The 20,374-nt window shown below is 54.1% G+C and overlaps 1 long non-coding RNA gene across 2 annotated transcripts; it reads left to right on the top strand.

Moving 5' to 3' along the window:
• Positions 1,266-6,482, top strand: LOC102171894. 2 transcript variants are annotated; one of them, XR_310528.3, is made up of 4 exons: positions 1,266-1,594; positions 1,756-1,871; positions 2,694-2,800; positions 6,194-6,482. It is a non-coding gene; the product is annotated as an uncharacterized LOC102171894 (long non-coding RNA). The 2 variants fall into 2 exon arrangements; XR_001296479.2 differs by lacking the exon at positions 6,194-6,482 and having other exon boundaries at positions 2,694-3,025.

Genomic DNA, 20,374 nt, shown 5'->3' with positions numbered 1-20,374 from the left:
TAATAGTATGATGTGCTCATTACTGGGAGGCATGTAACTAGGACACACAGCAGTAGTAGTTCCCAGAGTGATTTGAAAAATGGCCCAGGGACTCTGGAAGTTGGACGCTGCAGATCACAGGTGTACGTGGGATGGTGGTTATACTTCCCAGGGACTCTCTTTCCTAAAGACTAGCAGCCCTTGAGATCAGGGAAACTCAGGCTCCAGGACACCATTTAGATTCAAGCACAAGCAGGTCAGTTCACAGTTGCAGACTGGCACTTTCCTGGGACATCACTCGGCGGTGTATGAACACAGGAATTTCACAGTATACTGCTCCAAGTATCCATAAGTCACATAAGCAAGCGCCGCCCTCCCCCCCCACAAAAAAAAACCTTCTAAAATATTTTATTTTCTAAAAAATGAGTTTTCTACATTTCTTGACTTTCTATGTTTGAATTGTGACTATGTGATGAATATTTTTATCCATATGGAGAAGTATTAATATCAAAAACACCCTCTGTGGTAACTGGGCATATGCACTTAAACTTTCTGCCACCCCAAGTAATAAATGTCTTTGCAAATGTAAACGGCATGAAGCGTGACCTAAGGCTCGGATTTACTTCCGCGTCTTCGCTTCAGTGCTGTGACTGTCCCGGCGGAAGAGGCGCGGTCCTTGGCTTACACCGCAGCTGCACGTGGAGATGCTGGTCCTTGCGATGGAGGTCGCGCTGAGAAGGGGGAGAAACTCAGTGCGCAGACCTGCGGACTGTGGAGCTCACCCTTCCTCCGAGCGCCTGGGGGCCGCCTTTCCCGCCCCCAACCCCCGCCCTGAGCCCGAGAGCACCTGCCCGTCCACCCGCTGCATTCCCGGCTCGCGGTCGCGAAGCTGTTCTGCAAACAGGAGTTGGACTAAAAGCCAGACCGCCCAGCAGCTCGAGACTCAGAGCACGGACCGCCCGCAGCCCCTTTTCTAGCAATCGGGGTGGGGGTGGGGTTACGAGGCTGTAAGGAGCGTTTTCGCGATTTCTTTCCTGCCCCTCGTACAGAAAACGTGTGTCTATCAGAGTGGGTACCGCCCGGGGCCGGCAGATGTCCCTGAGTCTAGCGGCTGCGCTGCGGACCCCGGGCCGGCGAGGAGCGAGCGAGGCGGAGCTAGAGCGCTTCCCGCGCGGCTCCACGAATGGATGTGCCACGGGACCAAGCGCCCCCGCACTTGCCCGAGCCCCGCCCCGGCACTTGCCCGCGCCCCGCCCCTCACCTGCCCGCGCGCCCCGCACCTGCAGTGCACGCGCACCGCGCCTCACCTGCCCCTTGCGCCCTGAGGCCACACCTGCGCATTGGAGTCCCGCCACCAGTTTCCGGCTTTGCAGGAAGGAAACGCAAGGAGAGAGGAAAGGACGGGGCTGGCTCTTCCTCCGGACCCGGGAGGCCGAGTGCTCTGTGCCCCCGCGGGGTCGTGGACCCGTCCTGGGGTGGGTGCAGTGAAGGGGGAGGCTGAGAAGCCACAACTGTTGTCACACAACTGCGGGAGGCATCTGCCCCAAGGGAAACCTTAGAAGAAATAACGTGTGGACGGACCAGTCTTTTGGAAACACATTCCTTTGAGACAGAGGTGGGGTTCAGGGAAGATTGCGGTTTCCCTGGCTGGTTGCAGGGGTGGCATGGACCTGGGCTTGAATTAATTTTTCTGATAATTTTTAGAAGTATTTCTTGAGTGTTACACCTTTCTGTAGTGTTCCACCCTTTTAGTAGTTGTTCTTATTGTATACACAGGAACACCTGCAGTTACTACTGGAAGCAGTTGTTTGTGTGGGAGAGACAACACTCATATTCATCTAGCCGTGTTAGAAGGCTTGGAGCTGCTGGGGTGGCCAGAGATGACGAAGATGGTAAAGCAGCACGTCTGCACGTCCACCCATGCATGCTCCCTGTGTCCAGGCCCCGACAGCAGCGAGGAAGCCTGTCAGCATGGCCTGGCTGGCAGGGCTCTTTGCTTTGTGAATGGGCCTTTGCTGAAAGGAAGGTGACCCTTTTCTCCTGCCTGCCCAGCTGGGAGTAGCTGGCCCTTGGGCTCACGAGGGTTCTTTCTCCCAGAGGCACATGTGGGCAGATTCCTTATTTTCCTTTCTTGCTTGAAGGAGTTGGTCCTATGACAGGATGACCAGTGTCTGGGCTGTGATATGATGGTCTAAGTGGCCAGGGCAGAGAGAGTGCCCCAAGGAAAGGTGGCCCTGGAAAGGCTCCAGGAGTGGCTCCCCCCATGGGGGAGCCGCAGGGAGCGGGGCTCGGGGTGAGTGAGTGTGGGGCGGTAGCCACTCACCAGATGGCGCTTGAGGCTGCAGACCTCTGGTGGCTGAAGCAGACCAAGTCGTGGGCCTCTGTGGACTCTGCCTTCTGTGGGAAGAGACCCTTAAGCCATGCAGGTGATGATGGTGAGAAAAGCTGAGGCGAGATGAACCGGGAAGGGGGCCAGTGTAGGGCACCATTCAGGGACAGTTTTGCTGTGGGACGTGAGGGAGTCCTTCATGGGGGTGGCCTTGGGACCACATGGCCCAGATGCAGAGGCAGGAGCATGCTGGTGTCCCTGGGGGACCACAGGAGGAGGTGGGAAGGCTGCCCTGGTGGCTATGAGCTTGTTGCGGCAGAGGCTCACTGGCTGTGACCCTGGTGAGACGGGGCTTCAGCCAAGGCCTGTGATGTTCTTGTTCCAGCTTTAAAACGTTAAAGTCATGTTGAAAACAGACAAGGAGACAGAGGCTGTGGACGCCTACAGGGAGGCTGTGGCGACAGCCTGGGTGTGAGATGGTCCAACCGGAAGGTGGGTGGTGCTGAGGTGTGGTGGTGGTCGTTATCCGTCCAGATGGGGACTGAATGCGGCAGGAGACAGCTGTGGGCCGGGCCTGGCAGAAGCAACTTGAGAGGGTGGGTTGTCAGAGACCCACGAGCTCTGTCCCCAGGGGTTGAGCACCGGTGGCTTGAATTGGTCCATGGTGGGAGCATTTACACCACTGCTACTGCTCAGTCGCCTCAGTCATGTCCGACTCTGTGCGACCCCATAGACGGCAGCCCACCAGGCTCCCCCATCCCTGGGATTCTCCAGGCAAGAATACTGAAGTGGGTTGCCATTTCCTTCTCCAATGCATGAAAGTGAAAAGTGAAAGTGAAAGCACTCTGAACAAATCCACAAATCCAGGCTCTTTCCTCTTGACCGACGGACTCCTCACCCATAGTGGATTCAGAGGATGGGCTGGGTGGCCACCCAGGACCGCAGTGACCAGAGGGGTGAGGCTGAGGAGCGCACAGACTGGGGGGCTCAGCTGATGAAGGTAGTCCTTCACAGGATAACCATGCTACCCATGCAGGGGGATCCCATCCCTTTTGTGTCTGGGATTAAGTCCAGCCCTGGTCAGGCACACGTGCCCTCTTCATGAATGAGAGCTAGAGCCGGACCATATTTCTTCCCTCAGGGGAGCCAGGTGTGGCTGCCCATGGGGCGTCTCTACAAACATGCCCCTCCCCGCACGTTCTCAGTGGCCTCTCGTCCCTCCGTCCATCTGACTCTCTTCTCAGAGGACACCAGGGGGTCAAACGCTCTGCCCCCTGGCGTTTTGGAGATCACTGTCCAGGGCCTGGCATGGCCCAGCGGGAGTGGCTTTGCACTGTCTTCCTTCTGATGCATCTGTTTCGTCAGCTTGCGGTCTGTATTTCTGTGGGCTGTGAGGCTAACCTCCTGTTGGGCTGTATGGGCGGCTTGCTTCAGCGTCCAAGAAAGTCCTGCTGCCCGTTCGCAGGGGCAGAGCTGCGGCCTCCCTGTGGGGCTAACGAAAACACCCTGGACGTTTTACAAGGACTGACTTTTCTGTGAAGGGTCCAGGACTTTCACCTACTCCGCGGTCTGGCGCCGACAGCCCTGGCCGGCGGGGGTTGTCCCAGCCGGGCGGGAGTGTTGAGGTGCAGATCTGCAGGGAGGCGGCCAGGCCAGGAGCCGGAGTCCAGGCGCCATCCCCGTCTGGCCTTGACTCACTCTCTTGGACGGAAACGCTGTCTGAGGATTCTGTGGGGATGGGCTGCTGTGGGCCCGCTGGGCTCGGGCTGCTGGTCCTGGTCCCTAGGGGAGCATTTGGGAGGGTCTTGATTTTTCTGATTCTGGCGGGGAGAGTTTCTTTCATTAAAGGGTGGGTCAGGGAGAGTGGAGACATGCCTACTTGATGCCAGCGTACCTGGTGCAGGGGTGGGGGCGACAGGGGGCCCCTGCCTGCTTCTCGCTTGGCCAGGGCCAGGCCTGGTGGAGCGCACAGACCTGGAATCTGTGCGCTGGGGTGGTGACGACCCTGAGAGGGACAGGGCCGCAGGAGCCCTGGAGCCGCCACCCGGCTCTCAGGATGGTGTGAGGGGCTGTGCCTGGATCTCTGGGTGGCTGTGGTCAGGCTGCTCACTGCCACCCTGATAGCTGCACACACACTCCCAAGGCCCCTTGGTGTCTGAGTGGACGAGGGACAGAAGGTCAAGCATTCCTCTTGGTGGGATGGGTGGAGTGGGGGTGGGGGCAGGTGCGATTCCTGCACTGCTGACGCTGGGGCCTCTCAGAGGAGCACGTCCAGGTGGGTAGAGCCATGGGGTGGACAGCTCTGTCCGTGGTCGGGGGTCTGGCCCTCCATGGGTGGACAGCAGCCCCAGTGTTCTCGAGTAGAAGTTCCTAGCTTGTCTGAGTGGAGACTCAACCCCGAGAGAAAATCCAGAAAGCAAGATCCTAGAAAAACATTTTGTATTATTGCCATTTTTATTCCTGGGTTTCATTCTACCTGTATTTAAAGAAAAGAGGGCATAAATCTACTGTTTTTGGCAGAAGCACTTAAAATGTCCTCCTCTCTCAAACTGAAAATAGCTTTCACAATTCTCAGGTCAGAACATACATCCTCCCTGTGAAACCATGCTGGTTCTGCCCAGTCCATCATCTACTGAGTCAAGCTCAGCTAGTCAGGGTGGACACAACTGCAGGAAAGGTCACCTGGACCCACTGGCCTCTGGCAGGAACGCAGAGCCTTCTGTGCCACCTGCAGCCAGTGAACACAGAGGACACTCCCACCCCCCTGCCCAAGACCCCCCCAAGACTCCCCCTCCCAACCTCCCACCAAGGGCAGCATCTCATAGGTTCCCCCCTCCCACCAAGGGCAGCATCTCACAGGACCCCCCCCCCCCCAGCTGCCCCGACCTCTCACTAAGGGCAGCATCTCACAGGAACTGCACCCCCCCACCCCCAAGGGCAGCATCTCACAGGACCACCATCCCTACCTCCCACCAGGGCAGCATCTCACTGGACCACCACCCCCACCTCCCACCAGGGCAGCATCTCGCTGGACCACCACCCCCACCTCCTACCAGGGCAGCATCTCACAGGAACTGCATCTCCCCATCCAAGGGCAGCATCTCACAGGACCTTCCTCCTCCACCTCCCACCAGGGCAGCATCTCACAGGATCCCCCCCCGACCCCAATCCCCACCCAAGGACAGCATCTCACAGGCTCCGTGTGACCGGAACTCCACCCCCAGTCTCTGGGTTCAGAGAGGAAATAGAGGACTGTTTTTCCCCCCATTTCTAACAGCAAGGGGTTTTCCTCATAAGCCATCAGTTTTCTGATTCTCTGACACCGGCTGGGCTGACAACTCAGTTCTGATGCCAGCTCCTAGAGTGAGAGCAGACTCTGTGGGTAGGGGCTCACCCATCAGACCCCCTCACTTCTGCCTGGACAACTGCAGATTTGGTTTTTCTGTCCTGGCCTGGCCTGAAGCTGCCTTGGGCCACATGAGAGTCCCCTCATTAGCACAAATCTGGGTTTGCTCAGAAGGGCCCTGTTGTGAGCATGAGAGACACTTCCGTTGCTCAGGAAATTCCAAGGGTTCTCAGAGTGCTGTGCCGGGAGCCTAGAAGGGGGCCAGATATGTGTTTCCTATTATACACCCACACGAAGGCCACTTCCCTTGCCCGGCGCTGGTCACCGTGGAACGAGGCCAGAGCTCTAGGTGAGCTGGTCCCGGCACAGGGGAGGGGTCCTGGGGGCTGTCAGTCTCTTTGCGTTTTCTGTCCTGCAGAACATAACTTCTGTTTCTGCACTGACCAGTAAGGCTTCTGTAAAAACAAAGTGTTTGAGCACTGGACGAGTGGCTGGTGCACTGCAGTGTCATTATGTATTGAGATGACTGCTTTATTTAGTTCCAGTCAGCTCAAGCCCCTGTGGCTTATGGCTGTGTTGTGAAGCTCTACACACAGACCCTCTGGAAATGACGGGAGACCTCAAGGAGAGAGGGTGCCCCCCGGGTCAGGAGCAGCCACCTACCCCTCATCTGTTACTTCCCTCCCTGGAACCGTAACCCAAAGTGAGGAGACGCTGGCATTCCTGGCAGTGCTCAGCGTTGGATTCATCCACCCATCCATCCACTCATCAGCCCATCCATCCATTCAATCGACATCGCCAATTCAATGGACATGAACTTGGGCAAACTCTGGGAGATGGTAGGGGCAAGGAGGTCTGGTGTGCTGCAGTCTATGAGGCAGCAAAGAGTCGGACACGACTTAGCAACTGAACAACAAACATCCATTTAGCCATCTATTCATCCATTCACTCATCCATCCATCCATCTGTGAATAAATACTTCTTGAGCACGTTAAACACTTGGTCACATTCAGTGCTTTTCCAGGTACGTGAATTTAGAGTCACACAGCAATGCTTAGAATAGTTGCAGAATCAAATTTAGTGTAAGAGCAGAGTTAAATACTAAAATCATGTTTAAAAGTTCTCCTCAAAATGATGCCAACCGAGAGGGTGACTCCAAGTGGGAGCAGGTGGGTGAAACAGGTGAAGGGATGCCGAGCATCCAGTGTTTGGAGGGTCCTCCCGAGTGAGGTGGTGACTGCCTGCAGCACCTGGGGTCCTGCACCTGTAGCAGGTATGAGGTACTCGTTCAGTACAGGGGCGTGTGGTTCTCAGAGAGGGTGTTGGTGATGGAGGGCAGGTTTGGGAGCGACATGGCTTCCCCCTGGCTTGGAAGCCTGGGTTAGATGAAACTGAGCAGGGGCCCTGGTGGAGCTCAGGAAGGGGAGTGAATCAGAAATCTAAGTGGAGGGAATGGACACAGAAGAAGCTGTGAGCCACAGTGCCCTTGGGAGGCTGGTGTTTCGCCAGGGAGGGGTGGCACAGAGGTCAGAGGAGGCTGGGCCAGGTCTGGGTGCGCTGTGGGGAGTGGTGCCCAGGAACTGCCTGGAGGAGGTGCTTACTCTGAGCCTGAGCCCCTCCTCGCCCCCCTCCTTCTCCACTGCTTGTCCGCGAACTGGACCTTGTGGGTGGGAACAACTCTGGCCAAGAGGAGAGACGCCGGATGGAAGCATAGCTGCACATTTTGTTCTGTGTGTGGTGGACAGCGCCGGCGAGGTGGCCTGCAGCCCTCTGGCCCGTGTTTGTGTCATGAGAAGGCGCTGGGCCAGGGCCCTTTTCTCTGTTCCTGGGGCAACAACAGATCAGCACAGACTGGGCCTTGTGCACAGAAGAGCCTCGCTCCTTGAAGCTGGACATCCATGCAAGAGATGTTAAATGTGGTATACAAATACACACAGAGATTTATGAGTGTATATAATACATATATAGCATTTGGAATGAAACACTTCTATATCCCAGCAAAATGCATTTCTCTCTGGGTAGGTGAGAGAGCTGGGTGTATGTGCAGCCTGGGAAGGATTTGTTTGCAGGGGAATTAATGAAATCTTACAGTTACGTAAATCACCAATTACATGGTCGGCTTCTTTCTAAACCTTTACAAGTTCATATAAATACTTTAATCTAATTGCCTTGAAGTCCCACTGTCGTGAAACTCCTGCAGCTCCAGCCCCCAATACAGGGCTCAGATCACTCCCCTCGGTTTGGGGAACACCTTGATGGTGTGCTGGCAGAGCTGGGGTAGGGGAGAAATGGGGCCCGAGCAGACCCACCCGCAGGGCTGGACAGCAACTAGAGAGTCCGGCTTTAGTCCCAGGTCTGGATGGACACACAGGCAGGCGTGGGGGCCTGTTTGGCAGAGGTTAGTGGGGCAGGCCTGTGGGCAGGTGTGGAGGTATGCTCCCCCTTGGTGCTGGCGCTGGGGCCTAGCTGGGGGCTGGGGGGGTTACAGGCAACCATGGGGAGGGACCTCCAGAGGGGGAGGAGGGGCCTGCAAGCACAGAGGCCCAGTCTTTCCTGGGGCCACTTGCCCACCTCTGATTCCAGACTTCCACAGCAGGCTGCCTTTCTCATACGAAGCCCTTTCCAGCTGATTTCCGTCCATTAGGGAATGAAGGCAGTTAGTGGCAATTTAGGAAAATGTTAAACTTCACGTGTGGAAGTGGCGTTTTCATACCAAGTTCCCATCTGCACACACACTTGACACACCAGTCTCCGGTGCTTTTAGGACAAGATCTGTGCCTTGTTGATGTTCACCCAAGGAAGACGCCTGGCTCCTTGAGGAACCTCCACTCACGGGCTGGCTTGACTTTTTTCCAGCAGATGGGGAAACGGGGGTTGTGGTGTGTCCATGCACCCCTAGCCAAGGCCGAGGCGGCTGAGACTGGGGGCTCCTGAGGCTGGGGTCCGGGCCCTCTGCCAGCCCCAGGCGGGGTCGCATTCCACAGGCTCTCAGGGAGCCCACGCCAGCTCCAGCTCACTCTGTCAGCACCTGCTGGGGAGGCTATTGATTACGCAGGTCTCTGTGGGTGGCCTCTCCCCTGGGAGCCTGTCCCAGCCACGGCCAAAGCCTGTGTGAGTGAGAACACTCGGCGTGGCTGCAGGAAGGCCAGCTGCACGGACGCGTGTGAGCACCAGGCTGCCTTGGGGTTCCCCTGGCAGCGTGGAGCCACTGGTTGCCCGGGTCGAAGGTGGCCCCCTTCCTGGGTGCGTGGGGGGTCTTGCCCTGGGCCTGGCCTGTGCCTGCTCCTCTGGGGAGGGCTCTGTGTCTTCTCTGTGCAGCCCAGCAGCTAGGCCTTGGACAATGTGGGGAGGATGACGGCCAGTTCCCCGCCCCTGCCCCCGCCCGCCACCACCTGCTTGCTGTGGCTGGGATTTCACTGGACTGGGGAGGAATTCTTTCCAAGGAGTCCCTTCTGGAGGCCTCATCTTTCCTCTGGTAATTTATGAGACATTTGCTGTTGCATCTGGACCCTCCCTCAGGGTTTTGAGTGTTACTGTAAAGGTTTTATTCTCACCCTAAAAGTGCAAGACAATTGCTAGTTTTGTTCCAGGAAGTGTATGACTTTTAAGAATGAAGAAAGAGTCTTTTCTAAGAGACGTGTATAGCTAGCTGTGTGACCTGAGTGTGCTGTCATCATCTTTCTGGACCTGAGACCACACTTCAGTGAGCAGGCGACTGTCTAGATCCGGCATAGACCCACCACGCCCCGATATCCTGACCGCCTCTGCACAGTCAGAGAAACGGTGCCCGGTGTCGACCGAGAGTCCATTGAACAAAAACGGCTGGATCAGGTCTTCCTAGAGCAGTGCTGATGGGGTGGGGAGCCTGGGGAGATGAGCAACAAAGGAAACAGCAGAAAGAGCACTTCAAATGTGTTGGCAATGGTCTAATCTGGCTAGGCAGAGTTGGAGCCTCCACTCTGCACTCGTCTGTGTGGCCTCAGGGTAGGGCTGCTCTCTCTGATCCTGACCTCAGGCCGGTGGAGCTCAGAGGGTGGTCAGGAGGCTCAGAGCTGTGACCAGGCTGTGGGCTTGGGGAATGGGTTCCTGCTTTAGCGTGCAATAGTTTTCATCAGCCACATTCTGGTTTGTAGCAGCTTGGGTGACTTCCCTTAATTCAGGCCTGGTTCTGGGTTCTGACCTGGGGACAAGGCAGTGGAGGCAGGAGAGGAGGTCAGCCTGGTTCGTGGTCAGGGGCCAGGCATGGGGACAACGGCCATGAACCTCAGTCCACAGAAAGTCTCTTGACCACATAACACTATGAGAAATTACCTGCTTTTTTTCTCTTGGCTCTGAAACTTGTGTGGAGTTTGAAAAACATAGAACTTCATATAGCTGAAGTATAGAGCTTCATTTAGCCAGTCTTTGAGAACAGGTCTGCTAGTTAAAAACTGTTAATATCTCAGTTTTCCTTTGTCTAAGAATTTTGTATTTCCTCTTCCTTCTGCAAGTGTGGTTTCAGTTCAGTTCAGTTCAGTCGTTCAGTCGTGTCCGACTCTGCAACCCCATGGATGGCAGCACGCCAGGCCTCCCTGTCCATCACCAACTCCCAGAGTTCACTCAAACTCATGTCTATTGAGTCAGTGATGCCATCCAACCATCTCATCTTCTGTCATCCCCTTATCCTTCTGCCTTCAATCTTTCCCAGCATCAGGGTCTTTTCCAGTGAGTCAGTTCTTCACATCAGGTGGCCAAAGTATTGGAGTTTCAGCTTCAGCATCAGTCCTTCCAATGAATATTCAGGACTGATTTCCTTTAGGATGGACTGGTTGAATCTTCTTGCAGTCCAAGGTACTCTCAAGACTCTTCTCCAACACACAGTTCAAAAGCATCAATTTTTCAGCAGTCAGCTTTCTTTATAGTTCAACTCACGTTCATACATGACTACTGGAAAAACCATAGCTTTGACTAGACAGACCTTTCTTTGCAAAGTAATGTCTCTGCTTGTTAATATGTTCTCTAGCTTTGCAATAGCTTTTCTTCCAAGGAGCAAGCGTCTTTTAATTTCATGGCTGCAGTCACCATCTGCAGTGATTTTGGAGCCCCAAAAAATAAAGTTGTCACTGTTTTCCCATCTATTTGCCATGAAGTGATGGGACCAGATGCCATGATCTTTGTTTTCTGAATGTTGAGCTTTAAGCCAACTTTTCCACTCTTCTCTTTCACTTTCATCAAGAGACTCTTTAGTTCTTCACTTTCTGCCATAAGGGTGGTGTCATCTGCATATCTAAGGTTATTGATATATCTCCTGGCAGTCTTGATTCCAGCTTGTGCTTCATCCAGCCCAGTGTTTCTCATGATGTACTCTGCATATAAGTTAAATAAGCAGGGTGACAATATACAGCCTTGACGTACTCCTTTCCCTATTTGGAACCAGTCTGTTGTTCCATGTCCAGTTCTAACTGTTGCTTCCTGACCTGTATACAGATTTCTCAAGAGGCAGGTCAGGTGGTCTGGTATTCCCATCTCTTTAAGAATCTCTCACAGTTTGTTGTGATAAGTGTGGTTTGTGCAAATGTGAACTTCTGGTTGATGGTTCTTTCCTCTCAGCAGTTGAACCTGGTCATGCTGCTTCTTTCTGGTCTGCTAGGTTTCAGATCACAAATCTCCTGTTATCAACTTGTTCTTTAGTAAGTAATGTGTCAGTTTTTAAGATATTTTTCTTCATCTTTAGTTTTCAGAAGTTCCACGTTGATGTGCTGGTGTGAGTTTCTTTGGGTTCACTCTAGTTAGGCTTCTCTCATCTTCTTGAATCTGTGCACTCCTCTGGGTTGCCTTGTATTGTGGGATTGGAGCTCAGGAGCTGCTGCACTCCTCTGGGTTGCCTTGTATTGTGGGATTGGAGCTCAGGAGCTGCTGCACTGAGGCTCCCTGTGGTGGTGGTGGAGGCTGGGGGCGGGACCAAGGAGCCCAGGACAGTTGGGGGAGGGCGAGGCTGGCCCTGCAGGGGGCCTGCCTACCTACCAGCTACGTGGCTGGGGGAGAGGAACCTGGTGTCCGCTACCCCTGTCCTCTGGCTACAGACAGAAGAGAAACATCATGCATGTCTCTCGGTGGCTCTGTCTTGCAGGCTTCTCCTGCCCTTACTTCTAGACCAAAGGAGCCTAGGGAACCACACTGCTTTTCTCCAAACTTCCACATCTCCAGTCAGCCCTTGTTTTTCTCTAGGCTTTAGGGTCCTTTTATCATCCTCTGTTTATAATTTCTGGGGTTATCTACTTGTATTTAGAGGACACATCAGAGAAAAGTGAGCTTACCCCATCCTAATACAGACCCAGAGAGTTTAAGTGGATTTCGAAATACAGAAATTTCCTCTGCATTTGCAACAGAGGTCAAGAATAGCTGCCATGGCTGCGGTTTGAGCTGAAACAATACATTTTCAAGGCCATTTGTGTTGGTATGGAGATCATCTCATTTTAAATTTTAACAGGAAGTGTATAAAGCCGCTTGATACTACTTGTAGTTCAGACAGTATTAGCTGTTGATGCAATGACTAGGTTGAATTTCTCCTTTTTTTAAACTTTAGTTATTTATTTTAATTGGAGAATAATTAGTTTACAATATTGTGATTGTTTTTGCCATTCATTAGAATGAATCGGCCATAGTTGTACAGGTGTCCCCTCCACTCTTCCCTCCCGACCCTATCCCTTCCAGGTGTCACAGAGCAGTGGCTTTGGGTGCCCTGGGTCACACATCAGCCTAGCACTGCTCATCTGTTTTACATATGGTAATGTGTATGTTTCAATGTCATTCTCTCAAATCAGCCTCACCTTCTGCCACTGAGTCCGAAAGTCTGTTCTTTGCGTCTGTGTCTCCTTTCCTGCCCTGCCCGTAGGATCGTCGGTACCATCTTTCTGGATTCCATATATACGCGTTGCGTGTGTGTGTGCTTAATCACTCAGTTGTGTCCGACTCTTTGCGACCCCATGGACTGAAGCCCTCCAGGCTCCTCTGTCCATGGGGATTCTGGTATTTGTCTTTAGGTTGAATTTCTTAAGAAACATTATGAAATCTGCAGCAAGAGCTAGTTTTCAAGGCAGTTCAGTGTTTGATAACAGGGTTTGCAGGTGGTTCTTCCGACCAGGAAGGAGCTCGGGAGCCCTTGGTAGCTGGAGTCCTGTGTCAGGCGGAGGCCTTGGTTTGTTGGTTTTTGTTCTACCACCTCTATTTCCTGGTGGAGCTGCTGAAGGGTTGATGGGTCTCTGGGGACCAGAGCTGCGTGTAAGGTGTGCTGGTTTCAGGGCTGGGCACTGCCCCCACACGGCTGATCTAAGCCCCCAGCATGCTGTCACTCAGCTGGGATGTGAAGAGGTGGGCAGAGTGGGCTTCCTAGGTGGGCGGGGCAGCTGGCCCCAGCAAACTGTTGACCAACACCCTCCCAGGAAACCTGGCTTCCGTGCCACCCGCGTTGAACAGCTGCCGTGGGCATCATCGTACACTGGAGGCTGTTCACTCAGAGTGAGCCTCCCCTTCATAAAACACATACACGTATGGGAAAGCTGCTTTCTGCACGACTTCATTTTAATAGAACAGAACAGGGGAAGAAATAAATCAGATTTTTACTTTTCTGCACTGGGCCTGAAAACCAGCTTAACCAATCCCACTCTTTTCTTTCTCCGCAAATATTTACTTTTGGAAGGATGAGCCCTGCGCCCCATGTGGTAGATAGGATCACAGATGAAGCAATGTTTCTTCATGCCATTTGCAGAGACAGTAGCCTGGTTTAGATCCTGAAAAAATGGCAAGTCTTGTTTTAAATGTCTTTTGTGGTGGCATGTGTGAATATATCAAAGTGGTAAATAATCTGCTTCTTTGAAAATCAGAGTCTCTCAGTCAGCAGTGTGTGTCCCATCCCTGCCCGTGAACAGGGACCGAGGGGGTGGGGGGTGGTGCTCTGGGGCACGCCTGCTGTGACCCGTGTCTTCAAACCTCCTGTTTTCTGTCCCCTCCTGGCCCTCCCCCCAACGGTGACTGTGCCCAGCACAATGGCACAGACAGCTTCTACATGCTTCCTCTCGTCTTCTGGGACTCTGGCCTTCAGACCTGGGGTCCCCCCAGCTTTCCTGGGGGTCTGCTGCTTTCCAGGGGTGAAGGCAGAGGTTTCCGGGACACCCAGCCCCTCTGAGTCCCCTCTCACCTTCCCACCTTTGTCCCCTCATCCCGTCAAGGCACTTTCATGCCCCATGCTGAGATCAGGAAGAGTCTGGGGTTGTCAGAGTAGCCCCCTGGGGCGTGTGGTCCTGGTGGGGGCTGCCCAAGGGAGGGGTCTGGGAGGTCTGGGAGGTCCGGGAGGGAGGCTGGGGGCCAGGCTGAGCGACGTGTGGGCACACAGCCCCTGGACCTGCCACATGGAACCACCCACAGCCCTGTCACACCCTCCATGTGGAACTTTGATGGAGTTTTAGGTGCAGGGAGGCTTCACCCAGAAATCTTCCCCTTGACCAGGCATTCCTTTAACAAGACACGGAGCTTCCGTTTAATAATTGGAGGTGAAAATGCAAATGCTTGGAGAATTACTGCGCTGGCTTAAAGGGGTTTGAGTTCCAGGATGAATGTGGCGTTTCAATTTCAGAAAGGAGTTAGGAAGCAGGAGGCCCTGGGCGCCACGAGAGGACAGGAGGACAGTGAGATCCAGCTGTGGTCGGTGCCCATTTCTGCCCATCCCCTGCTCTTCTCATCTGCTCCAGGCCAGAGGGATGGAGGGCTACCTCTGTGTGACACTGGGCCACCTCGGGGCTGGGGTCACCTTGGGCCTGGGATCACCTTGGGTCTGGGGCACCTCGGGTCTGGGGCACCACTGACCTGGGGCCACCTCAGGTCTGAGGTCACCTCAGGTCTGGGGTCATGTCAGGTCTGGGGCCACCTCAGGTCTGGGGCCACCTTGGGGCTGGGGTCACCTTGGGCCTGGGGTCATTTCAGTTCATCTTTGGCCTGGGGTCACCTCAGGCCTGGGGCCAAATCAGGTCTGAGGTTACCTCAGGTTTGGGACCACCTTGAGTCTGGGGCCACCTTGGGTCTGGGGTCACCTCGGGTCTGGGCCACCTTGTGTCTGGGGCCACCTTGTGTCTGGGGTCATCTTGGGCTTGGGGCACCTCGGGCCTGGGGTCAGGTCAGGCCTGGGGTCACCTTCGGTCTGGGGCCACTTGGGTCTTGGGTCACCTCGGGTCTGGCCTCTCCCACAAGAAGGCTCTGGGAAAGGTGATTCTTAGGAAAAGCCGAGGGGCTTTAACAGAGGGAGGTCAGGTGCAGGGGACACTGGACATGCGGGCACTGCCTGCTGGAGCAGAGTTGGGGGCCTATAGGCCTCAGCTACCCAAGTGGAGCAGTTCTTGCTGGGACGTGGCTGTTGAGGTGGCCGGGTGCTTCCAGGGAGAGGGAGCTGGTGCAGGGATGCATAGCCTTGTGGCAGGGTGGGCATGGGGAAGAGGTGTGGGGGGACCACAGCCTGCATCCCTGGGGAGGGGCTGTAGGAACACATACCCCAGCAGGGCTGCCCTGACCCCCTGCCCCTGACATGGGGGATGTGGAGGTTGAGGCCTCACTGGTAGTTTCTAAGGAGCCCAGGGAAACAGAGACCCCGGCTGCCCAGGGCCCTCTCAGCACGGCAAGACCACTGACTTCAGGACCTGGCTGGTCGCTGCAAGCGGCAGCACACCCGAGAGAAACCAGCACACAGAGCTCACGCTGAATCACGTTTCTCTCTGATAACATTTAACGTCAAAGGAAGTGGAGAAGAAGTAGGCCCAGATGAGCCGGCCGCAGTGCATTCTCTGCTTGGGGTTGTTTCGGTTTCTGGGACTTCTGCTGGGAGGCTGATCTTATTCGGGACATTGGGATGCTGTCATTCAGGATTCATTTCACAGCAGAGGCCCAGGTTCTCATCCGACCCGACTTCTTCCAACAGAGTAACATGTGTTTCTCATAAAGTCGTATGTATTTATCAAAGATGTAAATGAACAAATGCCATATCCACAGTGTACTGTGTAAATGTGTATCAAATATTTTATGCCCGATGAAGAACTTTCTCATCAGAGAGTGGGCGGCGAGTGGTGTCCACACCAGGACCCTGCTCTGGAGCGGAGGACTGCCCCGCCCCTGGTCTAGGCTGAGGTCATGGCTCCCTTCTGGGTGGGGGCAGGAAAACAGGATACTCGGGGGTTTGGGATGTCAGACCCCAGGGGTGGGTGGGTGTGTGATCCCTGAGAGGCCCTGTCCCACCCCTGTTACTCTGCCCAGGGTGGGGCCTGGTGGGAAAGCTGACACAGAGCTTAGGGATGACCCACCATTAGGACTGCTGTTGGGTCTGCTCTTAATTCTTTCCTGTCATCTGGGCCTGTCTGCTAATCAGTCCTGTCTGCTGCTAAGGGTCTCCTTCCCAGGGGAGCCCAGGGCCTCACTAAGCTCTGTCAGGACGCCCGCCCCTGCCCCGTCTGTTCTCTCAATACCGTGGGTTTTCTCAGCCACTGCGGTCAGTGCTGTGTCATCCAACTCTCATCTCACAGCAAAGCCATGATGAACCCCACCCGGCACCACAGCATCACTTTCTGTTCCAAGTGCTTTTCCAGCATTAACTGACTCCTCGTGCACAGGCCTGAGCAGGATGACGCCCTCATCAGCCTCCTTTGCAGATGAGGGTGTGGAGCCCAGGGAGGCCCCTCTGAAGGTTAGAGCCACAAAGCCGGGTGGGCACCGGGCCAGCCCATCTCCTGAGCACACATTGGGGTCAAGCTGCCCAAGAATGCCAGTAGCTCCTGGGCTACGAGGCGGGGTGACCCCGGAGACTCCACAGGTGAAGACTTCTGGCGCTATTGCTCAGAGCCCAACTTAGTGCATCAGGAAATCTCGTCAACATTCCTTCCAGGCTTTGGGTAGAGCCAGAGGGGAGCCGTGTTCCCTGCAGGATGGTCCTGGGCACACCGTAGGCCTTCATGCACGTGTGCAGACACCCCAGTCCACTGGCCTCAATGGCAGAGCCTCAGATGAGTCTGCGGCTGCAGATGAGACCACGAACCACAGCTGTGGGCTGCCACTGATCTCATCAAATACAGGAAGTTTAGGCAACGGCTCGTGACTAATTTCAGGAAAATTTATTGTGATTGAAAAAGAAAACTTCTGACTAGAAGACAGATTTCTTCCCAAGCTTGTGCTTCCACTTTTGTTACCTGCCTGGTCTCAAATTCACTCGCAGGAGGGGGTGCCCGGGGATCTCCCCACTGATGGCTCTCAGGGTGGGGGGTGAGGGGGGACATGGACTCAGAGTGTCTTCAGTCAGCTCCCTCCCTGGGCATCCCCTCCATGTGGGATTCAAGCGCTTTTCACAAAGGGCACCCACTGGTCACCGTGTTGACCAATGTTGCTTTCTGTTCTTTCAGCAGTGTCCCAGCCTCCCCAGTGTGTGAGGGTCCTCGCGCCCCCAATCTCCAACCCCCCCCCCCCCCGCCAGGGCTGGACAAGACATTTAATGTAAACCCCTGCTTCCTGCATGTTTCCAGAGTGCACATCTTTCTCTGTAACATCAGAGCCAAACCCAAAGAGAAGCACGAAAGTCCCTGGGCAGCGGCCCTGCAGATGGATTTCCCGTTTCTGCTGGCGTCCCCCCTTCCCCCCGCCTCCCAGGGCTCAGCGTGTAGAGGGAAGGGCTGCTAGACTTCGTGTCTGTGCTTGGTGGGAACTATTAAATTACTGCGGGATGTTTTCGATTATACCACACATCAGTGCCTCAGCCCGCGGCCTGGAAGCCACATGTACCCGCGGCCGCTGGTGCCCCCGCCCCAGCCCACGCTGGCTCGCGGAGCCCCTCGGTGGCACCGACCGGCCAGGATGGAGCTGGAGCAGCCCAGGGAGAGGAAACAGCAGTAAACTCGGAGCCTCGCGGCTTCCTGGAGCCAGGACGCTGGGGTTGGCTTAATTGCTCTGAAATGAGAAAGATTCGGGGGTTTTCAAGAAGTCCCAGAGGTGCACTTGCCAAGCCTCAAATATTAGCTTGAATTACAGTTTCTAATCCCGCCCTCTCCCCTCGCCTGCCGCTCTCCTGGAGGTTTGTCCTGGGCTCGGGGCCGCGAGGAGGGAGGCAACCAGGAGGGGTGGCCGAGGCTCCCACCACACAGAGGCACCCGGGAGGAGCACGTTGCTGAGCACCAGCCACTGTTCTGCCCTGTCCTCATACTCCAAAGTGGGGGTGTTGCAAAGACCCGGAGCCCCGAGGCTGGCCTTCCTCCGGGGCAGCATCCTCGGCTTCTTTTAGGGTCTCAGATCGGTCCTGAAAAAAAGATTAAGAAGCACTAAAAGAGAAAACGGAAGTGTGATAACACACTTGAGGGGTTTTCCTGGGAGAGGGGGTGGATTTAGGAAGTGACTGGAGGCGGAAAGGGAGGGTCTGACCTCACTGGGGGCCCGCTGCACTGAGTAACTGGGGCAGGGCAGAGGATGCTGCGTGAGAATGAGCGCTGAGTCATGGGGGACACTGACCAGGTCAGTGCAAGGGACTGCAGGGGGGCAGAGCTCAGAGCACAGGGGAAAAGTGTCCCCCACACTCAGGGAGGCTGCTGCCGATGTGGCCGCTGTCCCAGCTCACGAGGTGGGCACTTCCCGGCCAAGCCTGGGACCAGGGCTCTCTGCAGGCTCACCTCCTCCCAGCCCTCCTTAAGGCGCAGCCTTCTGGCTCCTTTGCTGCCTAGGGAAACAACGGTCCTGGGTGTTCTGGAGTCACGGGCCCTTGGGGGGCATTCCTCCTGGGTGATGGAGACTCAGAATCTTCAAAGCATTTGTAGAGAAAAAGAACAGGGAGAACTGTTTTGAGAAAACCAGCAAGAGATGAGATAGGAAGACAGAATCTCAGGGACCCTGGGGCTGTCAAGGCCAAGATGTGAGGAAAACAGGGCAAGTGCATGGTGTGTGAGCTGCTGTCACTGCCACGGCTCAGGCTGTGCTGGGAGGTCGTCTTGCCTGCGCTCACACTTCCTGCATGACGACCTCAGTGGGAGAGTTCCCTGTGCCTGCAATGGCCCTGTGACAGGGGCGCCATTGCCGGGGATAGTGTCTTCCTCCTGCCTGTCTCCACTCGTGGGGGTAACTCAGGTTTCCCCGAGTGGTCCCTTGTGGTGGTGGTGGTGACAGAGGTGTCGCTGTGGTTGCAGCAGGAGGGCCCAGGTCAGTGTGTGCTGGCCCTGTCCCATCGAAGACAGAGGACTCGGGAATCTGGAGACGACTGATTCCAGGGCACAGCATGGCCTCCAGGATGAGGGCAGCAGCTGAACTCCAAAGGGGAAGCACTGTGGGGGAGTGGGGGGACACTGGGGGGGGTGCAGAGAAGGCTCCTGGGGTGGCGATGGGCCCATCACACAGGTTGTTCGATGCAAACCACACAAAAACTTTCCTAGGGGTGAACTATTGCTTTCATTCTTTTAAGTGATGGAACTAAAAGCCCAGAAGCGTATTAGTTAACATCAGCTATTGTAACAATTAAGCTACCGAACGTGTCAAGTTTTAAAAATGACAAAGCTTTATTTTTCTTCTGTTTAATCCCAAATAGGTCCCTTCTCGAGGAGCACAGTTCCAACCACCCTTCAGAGGTGTGTCTCTCTTCACTTGGGACTTGCCATTTTCTTTTAAGGTGCTTTGGCCCCTGTGGTAAAGTTGATTTAAAATTTGGTGAAAATGGTATTTTTGACCGGGAATGAACCATAGCAACAAATAGTTCAAACACCATATTTTAATCATTAACAAACATACACTCAAGGAGGCTGAGGATTGACCAAAGTCTCCAAATTAGGTCATACAAAAATCAGCTCCTCAAAGCAGGAGCCATCACGCTTCCTGATTTCAAGCTATACTGTAAAGCTACAGTAATCAACACAGTATGGCACTGGTATAAGAACAGACACACAGATCAATGGGACAGAATTGAGAGCCCAGAAATAAACTCAATTGTATAAAGTCAACAGATATTTGACAAGAGAGCCAAGAAGACTCAATGGAGAAAATACAGTTTCTTTGATAAATGGTGCTGGCAAAATTGGATAATCACACATAAAGGAATAAAATTAGACTTCTCTTTTACACCACTCAAAAAAATTTACTTGGAGTGAATTATAGACAAATTAGTGGTAAAGAACTCACCTGCTAATGCAAGAGACATAAGAGACGTGGGTTCAATCCCTGGGTTGGGATGATCCCCTGGAGGAGGAAATGGCAACCCTCTCCAGTATTCTTGCCTAGAAAATCCGCATGGACAGAGGAGCCTGGTGGGCTACAGTCCATGGGGTCACAAAGAGTCAGACATGACAGAACAACTTAGCACATGTCAGTGACTCAAAACCATGTTATTCCTGGAAGAAAATCTAGGGGAAAAAAGTCTCCTTGACATAGGTCTTGGAATGATTTCTTGAAAATCACACTACAACCACAAGCAACAAAATGAAAAATAAACAAGTGGGACTACATCAAACTAAAAATCTTCTGCACAGCAAAGGAAAACATCAATAAAGTAAAAGGACAGCCTACAAAATGGAAAAAATAATTGCATACCATATATCTGGTAAGGGTTAATTTATCCAGAATATATAAAGAATTCATACATCTCGATAGCATCAAATGAAATAATCCAATTAAAAGAGAGGCAGAGGATCTGAATAGACATTTTTTCCCAAAGAAGACACACAGATAACTGCAGGTACCTGCAA

The sequence above is a fragment of the Capra hircus genome, chromosome 14 (genome assembly GCF_001704415.2).
Source record: "Capra hircus breed San Clemente chromosome 14, ASM170441v1, whole genome shotgun sequence".
NCBI lineage: Eukaryota > Metazoa > Chordata > Mammalia > Artiodactyla > Bovidae > Capra > Capra hircus.
The sequence above is the reverse complement of the archived record's forward strand: the minus strand, read 5'-3'. Positions and strand labels throughout refer to the sequence as shown.